Source organism: Lithobates pipiens, unplaced genomic scaffold (assembly GCF_037356315.1).
Source record: "Lithobates pipiens isolate NorthernLeopardFrog02 unplaced genomic scaffold, aLitPip1_a1.2 Scaffold_8, whole genome shotgun sequence".
Classification (NCBI taxonomy): Eukaryota; Metazoa; Chordata; class Amphibia; order Anura; family Ranidae; genus Lithobates; species Lithobates pipiens.
The window spans coordinates 602,346,706-602,365,004 of NW_027507903.1; the positions used below are offsets into that span (position 1 = coordinate 602,346,706).

Here is an 18,299-nt window from a genome sequence, read left to right on the forward strand (position 1 = left end):
CAGATGACGTCCGTGTGACGAAACGCGTAGGGCGTGGCCAGGCAGCGTACACCTCGAGCTCAGACGGAGATTGCAGAGCGGGAATTTTAAAGCTGTACACACTACCGCACTTTTAAACTACTTGTTTGTGAGTATTTTTTACCTATTTGCTGCAATAAACAAATTTTTAAAACGGTATCACACTATGGATGTGCCTCTTCTCTACTCTATATAAACGTGGCATATTGCACTCACGGAGGAACGAGGGATCCCTAACCTTTACAGCTGAAGGAAGCCAGAGAGCCGCACAATAGCTAATATTGTGAAAGTTGATCCACCCCGGATGGGGTCCTCCTTCCGGTGAGAGCATAATAATTTAATACCCTTTTAAGCCACCGAATGTGAAGAACACGATTGGAAAACATCACTCCCCTCCTTTTTGCACCTGCGGATTTTTCCGCCACCTAATAGAGACTTGCTTCATCACGTCTAATGTTTACAATTTGCCTGCATTTTTTGCACATCTTTTGCACTATTTTTTGCACGTTTTTTGCATATTTCTATCTCTATTTTTCTAATCCTTTGCATTATATTATTTTATTATTTTATTACATTTATGCTTTATGTGTATGGTATTTAGGTTTCATATTAATTTTATTAATTTTTATATAGCATCACTAGCAGACTTAATACCAGTTTATACTACCACTGTGATATTTTATTATTTTGTGGCACTTTATTATATTTTTCTCACGGTCATTTTACCAGGTACCACACCTAGTCCCAACTTTCTGTTTCATATGAATTTATTCGCACCTGCACTTTAGCATTGCATATTGCTATAGAGATAAGTATAGCATAAGAAAGTCACAGGATTTGCCATACCGTGATCTATTGCAACTGTTGTGCATTATTGTGTGTTTATTATTTTTTGGATATTTTTTATATATTTTTTGTATTTTTGTTTTTTGTTTTTTCATAATTTTGGTTTTTGAACCAGCACGCTGAGTAAATATATATTATCTCTGCCCAAAACTAACCAGCACGTTAGGAATTACTCTCACACATGTGAAAATTGACTAACACATTTAGCACACTTTTGTTCACATATTTTATATACCAACCTAATGGTAACCCCCACATATAGGTATAGCGCCACATCTATTATTTCCCTTTGTTTCTGCACCTTTCCACCCCCGGGTGGAAATCAATAGAGGCTGCTCTTACCTTTACACTTTTATTCACTCTTAAGGTTCCATAGCGCAACCCACCCCCCATTTATTTAAGCTCAGCAAACCATTCATTCTAACCTCTCCACACGCTCCACTAATGTCTTTCCTTAGCAACCCACTCTTCTACCCGGCTTCGGCTGAACCCTCCTCCTTTTAAGCTTGGGCACAAGCGGGTATGACACGCATTTATGTTCTGGTTACAGGTGACTCCATGAAGACATTTACAGCACTGCAGACGCAGGCACAACTTCCGTCACGGGAGTGTTTTCGTTATCTCCAGATCAAGCACTTTGTCCAAACAATCATTGGATCCAGTACAGAACTGGACAGCTTGACTATATTTGAGAACATATGCAATTCAGACCTGCATGCCCTGGGCATCATCTCCTGCCTCTACGCTCACCTTATACACCCCCCCCCCCCCCAGCCACACTCCCGTCCTATGCTCTATGATGGTCTAAAGACCTAGCTATAGATTTAGATGCCGAAGACTGGTTAAGCATATGGTCAAACACCAAAGCCTCAACTCAAAATATTGTTGCCTCAGAGGCTAACTATAAAGTTCTCATGAGGTGGTAATTGGTGCCAGTAAGAATAGCCAAGTTCCTACCGTCTTAGCCCCCAGTGTGTTTCAGGGGCTGCGGCAGAGAGGTACCCACGTGCACATCTGGTGGACGTGCCCGGTCGTGCAGCGTTTCTGAGTGACAATATTTCAAATGGCTTCCGCACTACTGCAACAACCCTTCGTACCTGACCTGTCCCTTGCCCTACTGAATCACTCCTCACAGGATTACACCAAGGCTCAACTATGCCTACTTCTACAACTCACAACGGCAGCTAAGCAAACGATAGTGAGAGCCTGGAAAGCCCCAACTCTAAATATTGCTGAAGTAAAGAATATGGTCACCCGGGCCATACATAGCAAAATCGATGCCACTGTCCTAGACAAAATCCCCCAACATCTCAAAACCTGGGGGCCATGGATTACCCACTTTATGGCACCTGAATTTGACAAACGCCTTCTCGAACCCTGACCTCCCATGGGCCCCTTAATAAATGTTAATTGATAAAGAGCTCTTGCTATCCGGTGTGGGCCACCCGACCAGGAACACACCCCCCCTTATTTCTATTCTCCCTGCTTTCTTACCAAGAGCAGCTCTTTTCCTCTACCTCTCTTTCTCAAACTCTCTTCTGTCCCCACTCCTAGTAATTCCCCCCCTATAATTCTATATGCCCCGCTGGTAATGATGCTAGATGTCCCTGTGGCATATCCGTTGTCATGCATCTCTATCCACAGAGTACTGTCATGAAAGAACCTTCGTGTAATGTTGCGCTTAGGCCCCTGACAACTATAAAGTTAGAGCTAAAATTTTGATTGTGAATAAAGCTTCTGTCAGCATTACCTGAGTGTTATGTAGGACTTTAATCTGTAATCACCCTTTTTCTTTAACTGAATGTGCTCTGCTCAATGTAACAACCACAAGCTGAATTGTATGTACCAGTACTTGTTACCTGTTTGATACCAATACAATCTTTGAAAAGAAAGATAACCATCCTCACCTGTGATCTGTTTGCTTGTAATTAGTATGTTTGTATAAAAGGTCAATGAGTTCCGGGACTCCTGACAGACTCTTGCATCTTTCATCCAGTACTTCACTGACGTTTCTGGATTCTGAGTCATGGGGAAAGCAAAAGAATTTTCAAAGGATCTGTGCAAAAAGGTAGTTGAACTGTATAAAACAGGAAAGGGATATAAAAGAATATCCAAAGAATTGAGAATGTCAAACAGCAGTGTTAAAAATCTAATCAAGAAGTGTAAAATGAGGGGTTCTGTTGAAACCAAATCACGGTCAGGTAGACCAACTAAAATTTCAGCCACAACTGCCAGGAAAATTGTTTGGGATGCAAAAAAAAACACAAATAACTTCAGGTGAAATACAAGACTCTCTGAAAACATGTGGTGTTTCAGATTCAGGAGGCGCTTGAAGAAAGATGGGCTGCATGGTGGAGTCACCAGAAGAAAGCCATTACTGTGCAAATGTCACAAAGTATCGAGTTTACAATATGCCAAACAGCACAGAGACAAGCCTCAAACCTTCTGCCACAAAGTCATCTGGAGGGATGACACCAAAATTGAGCTTTTTGGCCACAACCATAAACGCTTCTTTTGGAGAGGCATCAACAAGGCCTGCAATGAAAGGTACACCATTCCTACTGTGAAACACGGAGGTGGATCGCTGATGTTTTGGGAATGTGTGAGCTACAAAGGCACAGGAAATTTGGTCAGAATTGATAGCAAGATGAATGCAGTATTTTATTAAAAAATAATGGAGGAACATTTGCATTCATTAGCCAGGAAGCTGTGCATGGGACGTATTTGGACATTCCAACATGACAATGATCCAAAACACAAGGCCAAGTCGACCTGTCCTTCGCTACAACAGAATAACGTGAAGGTTCTGGAGTGGCCATCTCAGTCTCCTGATCTCAATATCATTGAGCCACTCTGGGGAGATCTCAAACGTGCAGTTCATTCAAGACAGTCCAAGAATATCCAGGAACTGGAGGCTTTTTGCCAAGAGGAATGGACAGCTTTACCATCTGAGAAATGCCAAAAGACTTCAAGCTGTCATTGATGTTAAAGGGGGCAATACACAGTATTAAGAACTGGGGTATTTCAACTTTTGATCAGGGTCTTTGAGTAGTTTACACGGTTGATTGATAATAAATGGCTTCAGCCAAACACTAACCATGAATGAAAGAAAAGTTTTTGTGTTATCATTCATAGTCTGAAAAATGGCCAAGAAATCCTAAATTCTGCCAGGGTATGTAAACTTATGAGAGCAACTGTATTTGTTTTTTCCATGGTTGGACTCAGATCTCTGACCTGTAGTACAGTGGTCATCAACCCTGTCCTCAGGGCCCACTAACAGGCCAGATTTTATGTATTAACTCAGGGAGATGCAGACTAGAATACCGCAACCCCCGAGCAGCAAATGATACCACCTGTGATGTAGTTCAGTTATCTTGCAAACTTGGCCTGTTAGTGGGCCCAGAAGACAGCATTGGTGACCACTGTTCTAGTAGATAGCACACAGATTTCTTTGGCCTTTATTAGATATCAGATGAAGTTCTTGACCTCTAATAGACATTAGATGCAGATCTGTGCCCTCTAATAGATATCAATCCAGATTTTTGACTTCTAATAGACATTGAATGAAGATTTTTGACCTCTAATAGATATCAGATGAAGATCTATGACCACCAATACACATAAAAATCCAGATCTTTGACCTTTATTAGACATCAGACATAGTTCTTCTGACCTCTAATAGACATCAGATGAAGATCTTTGACTTCTAATAGATATCAGACCCAGATCTGTGACCTCTAGTAGATATCAGAAGAAGACCTGAGACCTCCAATAGACATCAGATGAAGATCTGTGACCTCTAATAGATATCTGATGAAGATATTTGACCTATAATAGATATCAGACCCAGATCTCTGACCTCATAGATACCAGATGGATATCTTTGGCCTTTATTAGATATCATATGAAGATCTGTGACTTATAATAGACATCAGAAGAAGATCTTGACCTCTAATAGACATTAGGCGCAGATCTGTGTCCTCTAATAGATGTCAGCCCAGATTTTTGACTTCTAATGGACATTAAATGAAGATGTTTGGCCTCTAATAGATATCAGACAAAGATTTTTGACCTTTATTAGACATCTGCAGATCTGTAACCTCTAATAGACATCTAACCCAGATCTGTGACCTGTAATAGACATCAGAAGATATGTGACTTCTAGTAGACATTCAAAGAAGATTTTAGCCATTAAACAGACATCAGATACAGATCTTGTGACCTCTAATAGACATCAGATGAAGATCTTTAACCTTTAATAGACATCGAACCCAGATCTGTGACCTCTAACAAACATCTGATGAAGACCTGAAACCTCTAATAGACATCAAAAGCAGATCATGTGACGTCTAATAGACATTGGAAGAAGATTTGCAACCTTTAATAGACATCATACCCAGATCTGTGACCTCTAACAGACATCATACAAAGACCTGAGACCTCTAATAGACATCAGATGAAGATCTGTATTTTCTTATAGACAGAAGAAGATGTGTAATCCTTAATAGACATTGGATCCAGATCTGTGACCTCTAAGCCCTTGTACACACGGTCGGAGATTCCGACGGAATGTGTCCGATCGGAGCGTTTTGTCCGATATTCCGACTGTGTGTGGTATGCATCAGACTGTTTCCGTCGGAATATCCGTCGGACCAAATTTTCCAACTTGCCGGAAATATTTTCCAACAAAATGCTCCGATCGGACATACTCCGATCATGTGTAGAGAATTCCGATCGGACAAAGTGCCACGCATGCTCAGATCAAATTCCTACATCAAAGCTATTGGCTACTAGCGTGAACGTAGTCCCGTCGTAACAAAATAACGTCATCACGTTCTGAAAGATCGGATTTTCCGACAACTTTGTCCGACTGTGTGTATGCAAACAGTTTCGGACAAGATCCGTCGGACAAAATCCGACGGATTTGGTTGTTGGAATCTCCGACCGTGTGTACAAGGGCTAATAGATATCAGACGAAGACCTAAGACCTCATAGACATCAGATGCAGATCTTTGACTTCTTATAGACATTAGAAGAAGATCCGTAACCTTTAATAGACATCGGATCCAGATCTGTGACCTCTAATAGATTTCAAACAAAGACCTGAGACCTGTAATAGACTTCAGCTGCAGATCTTGTGAACTCTAATAGATATCAGATGAAGATCTGTGACTTCTAATAGACATTAGAAGATCTGCAACCTTTAATAGACATCAGACCCAGATCTGTGACCTCTAACAGACATCGTACTAAGACCTGGGACCTCTACTAGACATCAGATGAAGATCTGTGACTTCTTATAGACATTAGAAGATCTGTAACCTTTAATAGACATCGGATCCAGATCTGTGACCTCTAACAGACATCGTACTAAGACCTGGGACCTCTACTAGACATCAGATGAAGATCTGTGACTTCCAATAGACATTAGAAGATCTATAACCTTTAATAGACATCGGATCCAGATCTGTGACCTCTAATAGATTTCAGACAAAGACCTGAGACCTCTAATAGACATCAGATGCAGATCTTGTGAACTCTAATAGATATCAGATGAAGATCTGTGACTTCTAATAGACATCAGATGAAGATCTGTGACTTCTTATAGACATTAGAAGATCCGTAACCTTTAATAGACATCGGATCCAGATCTGTGACCTCTAACAGACATCGTACTAAGACCTGGGACCTCTACTAGACATCAGATGAAGATCTGTGACTTCTTATAGACATTAGAAGATCCGTAACCTTTAATAGACATCGGATCCAGATCTGTGACCTCTAATGGATTTCAGACAAAGACATCGTACTAAGACCTGAGACCTCTAATAGACATCAGATGAAGATCTGTGACTTCTTATAGACATTAGAAGATCCGTAACCTTTAATAGACATCGGATCCAGATCTGTGACCTCTAATGGATTTCAGACAAAGACATCGTACTAAGACCTGAGACCTCTAATAGACATCAGATGAAGATCTGTGACTTCTTATAGACATTAGAAGATCTGTAACCTTTAATAGACATCGGATCCAGATCTGTGACCTCTAATAGATTTCAGACAAAGACCTGAGACCTCTAATAGACATCAGACGCAGATCTTGTGAACTCTTAATAGATATCAGATGAAGATCTGTGACTTCTAATAAACATTAGAAGATCTGTTACCTTTAATAGACATCAGAGCCAGATCTGTCATCCACTGAGAGGTCAAGGAGCCAGATTGATACAAGCAATCATGTCATAAAGGGGTTAACTAACAAACACACATTTCTAATATACAGATATTGGAACACAAACATGTCTAATACACAGACATCATGGTTTGTGTATCTTTGAATATATAGACATCAGGAGGAAGATGTCTGCAATATACAGACACCTATAGTACACAGATGTCATATTATAGACATCAGGATGCAGACCTTCCTAATATACAGAGCTCTCTAACACACAGACATCAGGATAGAGACTTCTCTAACAGACATCAGGATGCAGACCTTCCTAATATACAGAGCTCTCTAACACACAGACATCAGGATAGAGACTTCTCTAACAGACATCAGGATGCAGACCTTCCTAATATACAGAGCTCTCTAACACACAGACATCAGGATAGAGACTTCTCTAACAGACATCAGGATGCAGACCTCTTTAATACACAGAGCTCTCTAATAAGATTCATATGCTGGGTTTCAATGCCATTCAGCATCCATCCAGCAGAGGGAGCCAGTGTACTTGATGCAGGCTGCACTGAACTTTGGGAAATGTAGTCTGGGAATAGGATCTTGCATAAGAGTAATTGAAGTGATGGACTACAACTCTCAGGTATAGACTCTTAACAAGAAGGAAAAGGACCAGCTTTCTCTGGGGTGCAGAGAAGAGGACTTTGTTTTCCTGAAGGGGACTGGAGAGGGCACATCTCAGATCCTTTGTGTGCATTTGCTGGCAGTAGTCTGTGCCTGTGTGTGCATTCCCTGGTGACAGACTAAGGACTGGATAACTGAGGACCAGATTGCTCTGATAGCAGAGCCAGAAGGGGTGCAGACAAGTGACTGACTAAGGTTCACCGTGTTACCAGAACTGGTGAGCAGCTGCTGCTACTGTGATTAATTTTAATGCTGCTAGCAGATCAGGAGAACATAAGACCGCCTTTCTATCCAGTAGTCTAAATTCACTGCATGCAGAGTTTTAAAAGGACGGTACAGATATGCACCATCTAAAAGACTGGGCCCCACCAATTTGCTGACTGTAAGTTGCAAGTCAGGAGCCAACACAGGTAATAGTAGCCCGAGGTACCTCTCTAAGGATATATATATATATATATATATATAAAACGGTATAAAGAGTGCACTCTGAGACGTTTATTGACCAGAGAGGCCACTAAGTGACTTATTGCTCAGACTGTCCATTGGGTTGTCTTGCTTAGCGGTGTAGTGGTTTACACTGAGCTGCTATAACCCAGTAAATACCTCATTCAGCTTACTGTGAGTGAAAAGTGCTTACATCGGTTATTGCAGCATCCCGTTATCTAACCAGTTGAGTCAGAGGGGACAAGGCTGGTCAAGAGTTGTGGTAAAGAACAGAGAACCCGTTATACCAAGCGCCTCCTCCAGGGGAAGCACTACACACAGATATCAGGATACACACCTCTCTAATATACAGAGCTCTCTAATACACAGATATCAGCATACAGGCCTCTCTAATATACATATACCAGGATATAGCCCTCTCTAATACACAGATATGAGGATACAGCCCTCTCTAATACACAGATATGAGGATACAGCCCTGTCTAATACACAGATATCAGGATACAAATCTCTCAAATACACAGGTATCAGGATATAACTCTCTCTAATACACAGGTATCAGGATACAACCATCTCTAATACACAGATATCGGGATACAGAACTCTCAAATATACAAGGCTTTCTAATACACAGACATCAGGGTACAAGAACTCTCTAATACACAGGTATGAGGATAAAACCCTTTTTAATATACAGATATTAAGATACAGACCTCTCTAATATACAGAGCTCTCTAATACACAGATATTAGGATACAGAGCTCTCTAAAACACAAAAACCAGGATATAGATCTCTCTAATACACAGATGTTGGGAATTATATCTCTCTAATATACAGATATCATGATACAGACATTTCTATTATACAGACCTCTCTAATATACAGAGCTCTCAAATAAATAGATACCAGGATAGAGACCTCTCTAATATACAAACCTCTCTAATACACAGATATCAGAACCAGACCTCCATAATACACAGATATCAAGATACGAATCTCTCTAATACACATATATCAAGATACGGATCTCTCTAATACACAGATATCAGGATACAGATCTCTCTAATACACAGATATCAGGATAGAGACTCCTCTAATACACAGATATCAGGATACAGATCTCTCTAATACACAGATATCAGGATACAGACCTCTCTAATATACAGATATAAGGATGGAGACCTCTCTAATATATGGATAATATAGAGCTCTCTAATACACAGATATCAGGATACAGACCTCTCTAATACACAGACCTGTCTTATATACAGGTATCAAGATGGAAGGTTTTTCAATATTGTCAGCTCTCAGGGCCAAGCAGGTCCTGATTTTCCATCTCCCGCCATCACACCTCTGATAATCATTTTAAAAGTCTCATCTGATCACTCCTCCTGCGACTCTATAATGGGATTATTAGCGCTCCCCGAAGACCGATCTGACAAGGATGCCTCCAATCCACAGACATCACGACACAGACAAGTCTTATATACAGACATCACGACACAGACAAGTCTTATATACAGACATCACGACACAGAATTCAGGTCAAAGGCATCGTTTTCAGGCATTATCTGATATACAAGCATTCCTAATAAAGAGATATGAGGACACTGCTATCTCCTAATACACAGATATCAAGACACTGAAATCTCCTAATACACATATATCAGGATATTGCCCCCTCCTAATACACAGATATCAGGATCTTACCCCCTCCTAATACACAGATATCAGAATATTGTCCCCTCCTAATACATAGATATCAGGACAATGAAATATCCTAATACACAGATATCAGTACACTGCCATCTCCTAATACACAGATATCAGAATATTACCCCCTCCTAATACACAGATATCAGAATATTACCCTGTCCTAATACACAGATATCAGAATATTACCCCCTCCTAATACACAGATATCAGAATATTACCCTGTCCTAATACACAGATATCAGAATATTACCCTGTCCTAATACACAGATATCAGAATATTGCCCTCTCCTAATACACAGATATCAGAATATTGCCCCCTCCTAATACACAGATATCAGAATATTACCCTGTCCTAATACACAGATATCAGAATATTGCCCCCTCCTAATACACAGATATCAGAATATTGCCCCCTCCTCCTAATACACAGATATCAGAATATTGCCCCCTCCTCCTAATACACAGATATCAGGACACTGCCATCTCCTAATACACAGATATCACGATATTGCCCCCTCCTAATACACAGATGTCAGGATATTACCCCCTCCTAATACACAGATATTAGGACATTTGCCCTCTCCTAATACACAGATATCAGGATATTGCCCCCTCCTAATACACAGATATCAGGACACTGAAATATCCTAATACACAGATATCAGTACACTGCCATCCTCTAATACAAATATATTAGGACATTGCCTCCCCCTAATACACAATGATCAGGTGCCATTCATTCGATCATGCTGAGTGTACCGTCACGCCGGCGGTCGCTGTCCTTGGTATTCTCTGTGTGTCTCTGTTCTTCTTTCTACCTATATCTGTGCCCTCCCTCCCTCCCCCTCTGAAATCCCTCTCCCTGCTCCCCTCCCCCTTTATGGAAGAACCAGCATCCCCCCTCCCTTCTCTCCGCATTCACCCCCCCCCCCTTCCTTCCTCCATGGCTCCCACTTTCAGCTATTCACCAGCTTTCCTGGGAGGAGTGGGCACACACATGGGCACAGGGATAGGGAGAGATGCTGGGCTGACAGTGATGCTGAAGAATGGGAAGGCGCAGGATGGTGAGGGAGGGGGGGGGGGGGAACGCTGCGTTCCCTGGGTGACAACACGTGCCAGACCCTTGCCAATCCACACAATAAAAGGGAGGCTTGTACCAGGCTTCTAGAGATGGGGCAGCATTACCCGGGCACAAGCTCCTCGCCTTCTATAGTCCATGCACAAGGGGCTCACCCCAGATGCCAACAGGGGGAGGGGCATGGACAAAGGAGTAAAATCTAAATTCAGAATTTAAATCTCTCAGCAGCTCCCGGATGTATGTGTGGGGCCTTCTACAAAAAAGATAAAAGGGAGGGTTGGCTGGTATTCTGGATGCCCTCCAAGTGCCCCCTAATCGAATGCATTGAGCCTAATCACTCAACACAAAGGAACGCTTAAAGCTGAAGTTTATTCTGCTCATATTTTGTCCTCCCTGGTTCCTCGTTTCCCTCGTCATCATTGAAATGTTTTAGTAAAACCTCTCTTTTTTCTTTACATCACTTATCTTATTAGCAATGACATCATCACTGGGTCTCTCTGCTTCTCTATGCATTTCAGGCAGATCATGGCTGGTGGGGGCTGTATATATATAGCCAGTTCCTGAGAACATAGATAGATAAAATAGATAAATACTTTATTGTCATTGCGATGCAAATTACAATGAATTTCTATGAAATGCTCCACACATACAGTAGGGAAAATAATTATTTATGCAGATTTTGTAAGTTTGCCCACTCACAAATAAATGTAGGGTCTATCATTTTTTACCATAGGTGTATTTTAAATGATAGAGACATAATATCAACCAAAATCCAGAAAAAAAACACACAATACAAATGCTATACTTTGAGTTGCATGACTTATGCCACGTACACACGACCGGACTTTTTGACGGACTAGGTCCGACAGAATGAATCCGTTGGATATTACGATCGTGTATGGACTTTTAATTCCCCAAAAAAAGTCAGACGAACCTAGAAATAAAACATGTTTCAAATCTTTCCGATGGTCGAAAAATCCATTAGTCTGTATGCTAGTCCGACGGACGAAAACTGACTCTAGGGCAGCTATTGGCTACTGGCTATGAACTTCCTTATTCTAGTCCGGTCGTACGTCATCACGTTCAAATCCATAGGACTTTGGTGTGCTTGTGTGTGGTCAAGTCCGTTCGTGCGGAAAGTACGTCGGAACCCCGCCGAAAGTCCGTCAGGAAGACCGTCGGACCTAGTCCATCAAAAATTCGTAAAAAAAGTAGTACTTGGTGGAGAATCCCTTGTTGGCAAGTACAGAGGTAAGACGTTGGTGGCCAGGTAGTTGGTAGTTGGTGGCCAGGTAGTTGGTAGTTGGTGACCAGGTTTGCAGACATCTCAGGAGGGATTTTGGTCCACTCTTCTTTACAGATCTTCTCTAAATCCTTAAGGTTCCTTGGCTGTCTCTTGGCAACTAGAAGTTTCAGCTCCCTCCCCCATAAATTTTCTATAGGATTATGGTTTGGAGACTGGCTAGGCTACTCCATGACCTTAATGGGCTTCTTCTTGAGCCACTCCTACGTTGCCTTGGCGGTATGTTTTGGGTTAATGTCATGCTGGAAGACCCATCCATGACCTGTCTTCAGTGTTCTGGGTGGGAGAAGAAGGTTCTCATCCAAGATTTTACTATACATGGACCTGTCCATTGGCCCCTCAATGCGGCAAAGTTGGTCTGTACCTACTGTAGGGGTGGTGACTTAAGGTCATAGTCAGCATTTTTATTCCTCCAAACATGGCAAGTCCTCCTCCTCAAGGTGGCACATGTACAGCCATGCCAATGAACATCTAAATGATTCAGAGAAGGATTGGGAGAAAGTGCTGTGGTCAGATGAGACCAAAATTTAGCTATTTGGCATTAACTCGACTCTCTGTGTTTGGAGGAAGAAAAATGCTGACTATGACCTTAAGAACACCATCCCTACAACAAGCACGGAGGTGGAAACATTATACTTTGGGGTTGTTTGTTTGCTAAAGGTACATGATGACTTTGCCGCATTGAGGGGGCCAATGGACAGGGCCATGTATTCTAAAATCTTGGATGAGAACCTTCTTCCCTCAGCCAGAACACTAAAGATGGGTCATAGATGGGTCTTTCAGCATGACGGTGACCCAAAACATGCCATCAAAGCAACAAAGGAGCGGCTCAAGAAGAAGCACATTAAGGTCATGTAGTAGCCTAGCCAGTCTCAAGACCTTAATCCTATAAAAAAATTATGGAGGAAGCTGACAACCAAGAATCCTTAAGCCCCTGTACACACGGTCAGAGATTTCCACAACCAAATCCGTCGGATTTCGCCCGTCGGATTTTGTCCGCCGGATCTTGTCCGAAACTGTTGCATACACACGGTCAGGCCAAGTTGGCAAAAAATCTGATCTTTCAGAACGTGATGACGTAATTTAGCTACGATGGGACTACATTCAGGCTAGTAGCCAATAGCTTTGATGTAGGAATTTGATCTGAGCATGCGTGGCACTTGGTCCGATGAAAATGCTCTACACATGATCGGATTAGGTCCGTCCGGCCCAGTTGGTCGGGAAATATTTCCAACATGTTGGAAAATTGGGTCGGACGGAGATTCGAACGGAATCAGTCCGATGCATACCACACACAGTCGGATTATCTGACGACACGGTCCGATAGGACACATTCCGACAGATTCTCCGACCGTGTGTACAAGGGCTTAGGGTTTAGAGAAGATCCTGAGATGTGTGCAAACCTGGTCACCAACTACAAGGAATGTCTTACCTCTGTGCTTGACAACAAGGGTTTCTCCATCAAGTACTAAGTCATGTTTTGCTTGGGGATCATATACTTATGCCCTGTACATACGGTCGGACATTCCGACCAAAAGATCCGTCTGATTTTTTCCGACGGATTTTGGCCGAAACTTGTGTTGCATACACACGGCCAGACAAAGTCGATGGAAAATCTGATCGTTCTGAACGCGGTGATGTTCGCTGCGTACAACGGGATTACGTAGAGGCCAGTAGCCAATAGCTTTCGTCTCATAATTTATTCTGAGCATGCGTGCCACTTTGTCCGTCGGAATTCTCTACAAACGATCGGAAAAATTCAGATCGGATTTTGTTGTCGGAAAATTTTAGATCCAGCTCTCAAACTTTTTCCGTCTGAATTTCCGATGGAAAAAGTCCAATGGGGCCCACACACGATCGGATTTTCCGCCAACATAATCTGATCGAACCGTTTCTGTCGGAATTTCCGACCGTATGTACAGGGCATAATTTTACTGAATTGCAACTTAATTTATAGCATTTGTATCATGTGTTTTTTTTGGGATTTTTGGTTGATATTCTGTCTCTATCATTTATAATACACCTATGATAAAATTAGAGACCCTTCATGTACGTAAACATATAACAACCTCAACATACACACACACACGAACATAAAACACAGAAACCCCTACCACAGAAAATCACAGCACCCTACTAATTTTAGGAGCCCTCAGTCCTGATGCAAGCAGTGGCCTGGCACTTGACAAGAATTATGCAAGCATCTAAATGCTGTGATTGGTGGGTGTCAGCCTGGAGGAGTGGGCGTTCCTACATTACATTGCATGTAATGTGATGCTGAGCCTCCATAATTGAAATAAATGAAATTCAATGAATGAAAGGGGCAGGTCAGAGACCGTCAGGATAGGGAGAAAAGTACTAGATGATGATGGATGTAGCTCTTCCAGGAAATAAGGCGGGCTCTCTCTGACTTGCTGCAGCTTCTGAAGCACATTGTGAGAAGCACACATTATATAGTGAAATAAGAATACAGCAGAGGAGCCTGTACAACCATACAAGAGTGAAGAGAAGGTTAGAATCCAAACTTACCTGATGCTGTGTGACCCTTCACCCAAACCTAACTCAGAGCGATGCGATTATTAATATGTATCTCAAAGTCGTCACTTCTTCCAGGCTGATGGCATCTCTCAAGGTTTGTATATTTGAGATGTAATCAACCATTTCAGGCTAGAGAAAGGCTGTAGTGTTATTAGAGTAGAACCCTAACTGGGAGAGGTTTGTGATAGCACAGTGTATCAAAAACAATATCCATTTATTTCGTAAAACATTTTTTTTTTCACATTTTTCTTAATTCATATTGCAGCTCAGTGCTGCTGATCTCCTCCATTCTCTTTCAGCAACTTCCTGTCTACGATCTCCTCCAGTCTCTCCAAGCCACTTTCTGTCTACATGCTCTCACTCCAGCTCAGCTGTACATTGTTACTCTGGATCAGTGACAACAGTGGACCATGGAAATGCAATGTATGCTGTGGAACTCTTGAGTGAAAGCCTTTATACTGTATATAGACCCACAGTAGGAGAAAACATATGAATCAATTATAAAATAGCCACAAATTCCAAAAAAGAGGAAAGGATACAATTGTTGTTTTACAAATAAATGTCTACTATATCACAACGGATTCCCAGAGCACCAGGGGTTCCATGGGTTATCTAATGGTACAGTACAGCAGACACAACTTGCTTTGAAGCTCCCTTTGTCTAAATGAAACTTCCAAATAAGACTATTAACAGAGATGTCACCACACTGATGACTAAAGATAAGTTTGTAGACAACAAGTTTGCTTCAGTACTGCTGACAGTGATACAATGTGTGTATCACAAAGGATTCCCAGAGCACCAGGGACTCTATGGATTATCTAAAAATACAGTACAGCAGATACATCCTGCTTTGAAGCTCCCTTTGTCTAAATGAACCCTTCAAATAAGGCTATTAATAGAGATGTCATTGTTGATGACTAAAGATACGTTCATAGACAACAAGTTTGTTTCAGTACTGCTGACAGTGATACAATGTTTGTATCACAAAGGATTCCCAGAGCACCAGGGACTCTATGGATTATCTAAAAATACAGTACAGCAGATACATCCTGCTTTGAAGCTCCCTTTGTCTAAATGAAACCTCCAAATAAGGCTATTAATAGAGATGTCATTGTTGATGACTAAAGATACGTTCATAGACAACAAGTTTGTTTCAGTACTGCTGACAGTGATACAATGTTTGTATCACAAAGGATTCCCAGAGCACCAGGGACTCTATGGGTTATCTAAAAATACAGTACAGCAGGTACATCCTGCTTTGAAGCTCCCTTTGTCTAAATGAAACCTCCAAATAAGGCTATTAATAGAGATGCCATTGCGCTGATGACTAAAGATAAGTTCGTAGACAACAAGGTTGTTTCAGTGCTGCTTACAATGATACAATGTATGTATCACAAAGGATTCCCAGAGCACCAGGGGTGCTATGGGTTATTTAAAAATATAGTACAGCAAATACAACTTTCTTTGAAACTGCCTTTGTCTATGAAGCCTACGTTGTCTAAATGAAACTTCCAAATAAGCCTATTAATAGGCAAGAAGTCATTGCGTTGATGACAGATGGTAAGTTCTTAGACAATGGGATTGTTTCAACAATGATACACTGATGACTAAAGATAAGTTTGTAGACAGCAAGATTGTTTCAGTACAGCTTACAATGATAAAATGTATGTATCACAAAGGCTTCCCAGAGCACTGGGGGTTATATGGATTAGTTAAAAATATACTAAAGCAAATACAACTTTCTTTGAAACTCCCTTTGTCTAAATGAAACCTCCAAATGAAAGTATTAATAGGCAAGAATGTATTTTATATTAACCTGTTTCGAAAAGAAAATTTTTTTTTCGATTTGTATTTTTTTTATTTGTAAATATACTTTCAATTAATTAGGAAAACGTTAAAAAAAATGCTTTAACTGGGTCATTCACCAGCTTAGTTTGGGATTTGGTAATGAAATGTTCAGCAGCTGTCCGCACTGCGCTGTCTGTCTTGAATTCAGCCTGAATGCAGATCTGTGGGCTTGTATTGCACTAATGCCGGTGTTGTGCCATATAGTGTCCGGCCATCATATAGCGTCCGGACCCGTACTACGCATGCGCAGTACGGGGCGGACGAAGCTTCGGAAAATCTCCGAAGTTGAACGGCGCCTGCGCCGTGAGTGGAGGTGGTGGCCCCACCATCCAAGCGGACATAGGGTTGTGAATATTAGAGGGCCCCCTCGCGGGCGAGCTTCACTCGCCACACTTCGGGCTCGGCCTCGCTGCGCTCGGCTCTTTTATATTCCTACTCTATGTCCACTTGGATAGTGGGGATGGAACCTGGACTCACGGCGCAGGCGTCGTTCATCCTCAGCAATTTTCGGAATCTGTGTAGCTGTGTACTGCGCATGCGCAGTACACAGCGGACACTATCGGATGGGGGACCTTATATGACAAGAAACCGGCACCGGTCAGTTTTTGGGCAATTTCTTACCATTCACTTGTCTCCACAGGAAGGAATACAGAGAGTTAAAGAAAAAAAAGAGAGTTTTACAAAGTAAGCAAATGACCTGGCTGGTTTGTTTCTACGCCTCTGTGATTCTTATTTGCAACTTTGCAAAGAGATGTTGGCCCTGCGTGCCGGGCAGGGGGTTGAATTTGCATGAAGAAGGCAGATGTTCCTGACATGGATCCAGACACTGGATCAGGAGATGTGACAACTTCAACCCTTTCCTCTCTCCAGGAGTCCATAACAGACACCAATAGGAAACATTTACCTACCAAATGCTTTGTAAGGTAATGCACACAGCCTGGAATCCATAGAGGGTGTCATAGACACTCTTAAGAATAGTGTATTGCCTCCACATTACACATGTCGGTGCCTGCAGCAGATTCATGTAGCTGTAGGAAATATAATTTATCACATCATGGGGGGCAGTGAGGTCATAACATGGACACTGCCTTCTGAGTGCACATATAGTTGTGTAGCTGACAACATCCTGGCAACCAGTGACACTGTGTATCCAACAGTGTTCTAGCAACTAGTGATGCTGTATAGCCGACAGCATCCTAGTAACCAGTGAAGCTGTGTAGCTGACAACATTCTTGCAACCAATGATACTGTAAAGCTGACAACATCTTAGCAACCAGTGACGCTGTGTATCCAACAGTGTTCAAGCAACCAATGACACTGTATAGCCGACAGCTTCCTAGCAACCAGTAACACTGTGTAGCTACAAAGAATTACCGCTCTAAGGTAATGACTTCTCCCAAAACAGCTGTCTCCACAATCCCACAGGGTGCTGGCTCTGTTTGCAACAGGAACTGAAGTAGAAAAGATGTAGCTGGATAGCCGCACTCCGAATTATTCAACTTTATTTCAAAAATGTAATTAAAATCATAGCATCTAGGCTGGTAAACAGACTAACTGCACAGCCGCTGACATGTTTCACACTGAACACCATGCTTAGTCATAGCTGTGTAGCTGACAAAATACTAGCAATCCGTGA

The 18,299-nt window shown here is 41.8% G+C and overlaps 1 protein-coding gene across 1 annotated transcript in view; it reads right to left on the reverse strand.

Annotated features, from left to right (window-relative positions):
* NAT16 (N-acetyltransferase 16 (putative)) overlaps positions 1 to 10,733 on the reverse strand; it is a 60,932-nt gene extending 50,199 nt beyond the window's left edge. The window contains exon 1 of the mRNA XM_077470553.1: positions 10,656 to 10,733. The gene's annotated coding sequence lies outside the window, so the exon portion shown is untranslated. The remainder of the gene's footprint in view (positions 1 to 10,655) is intronic.
* Positions 10,734 to 18,299: the final 7,566 nt, after the last annotated feature.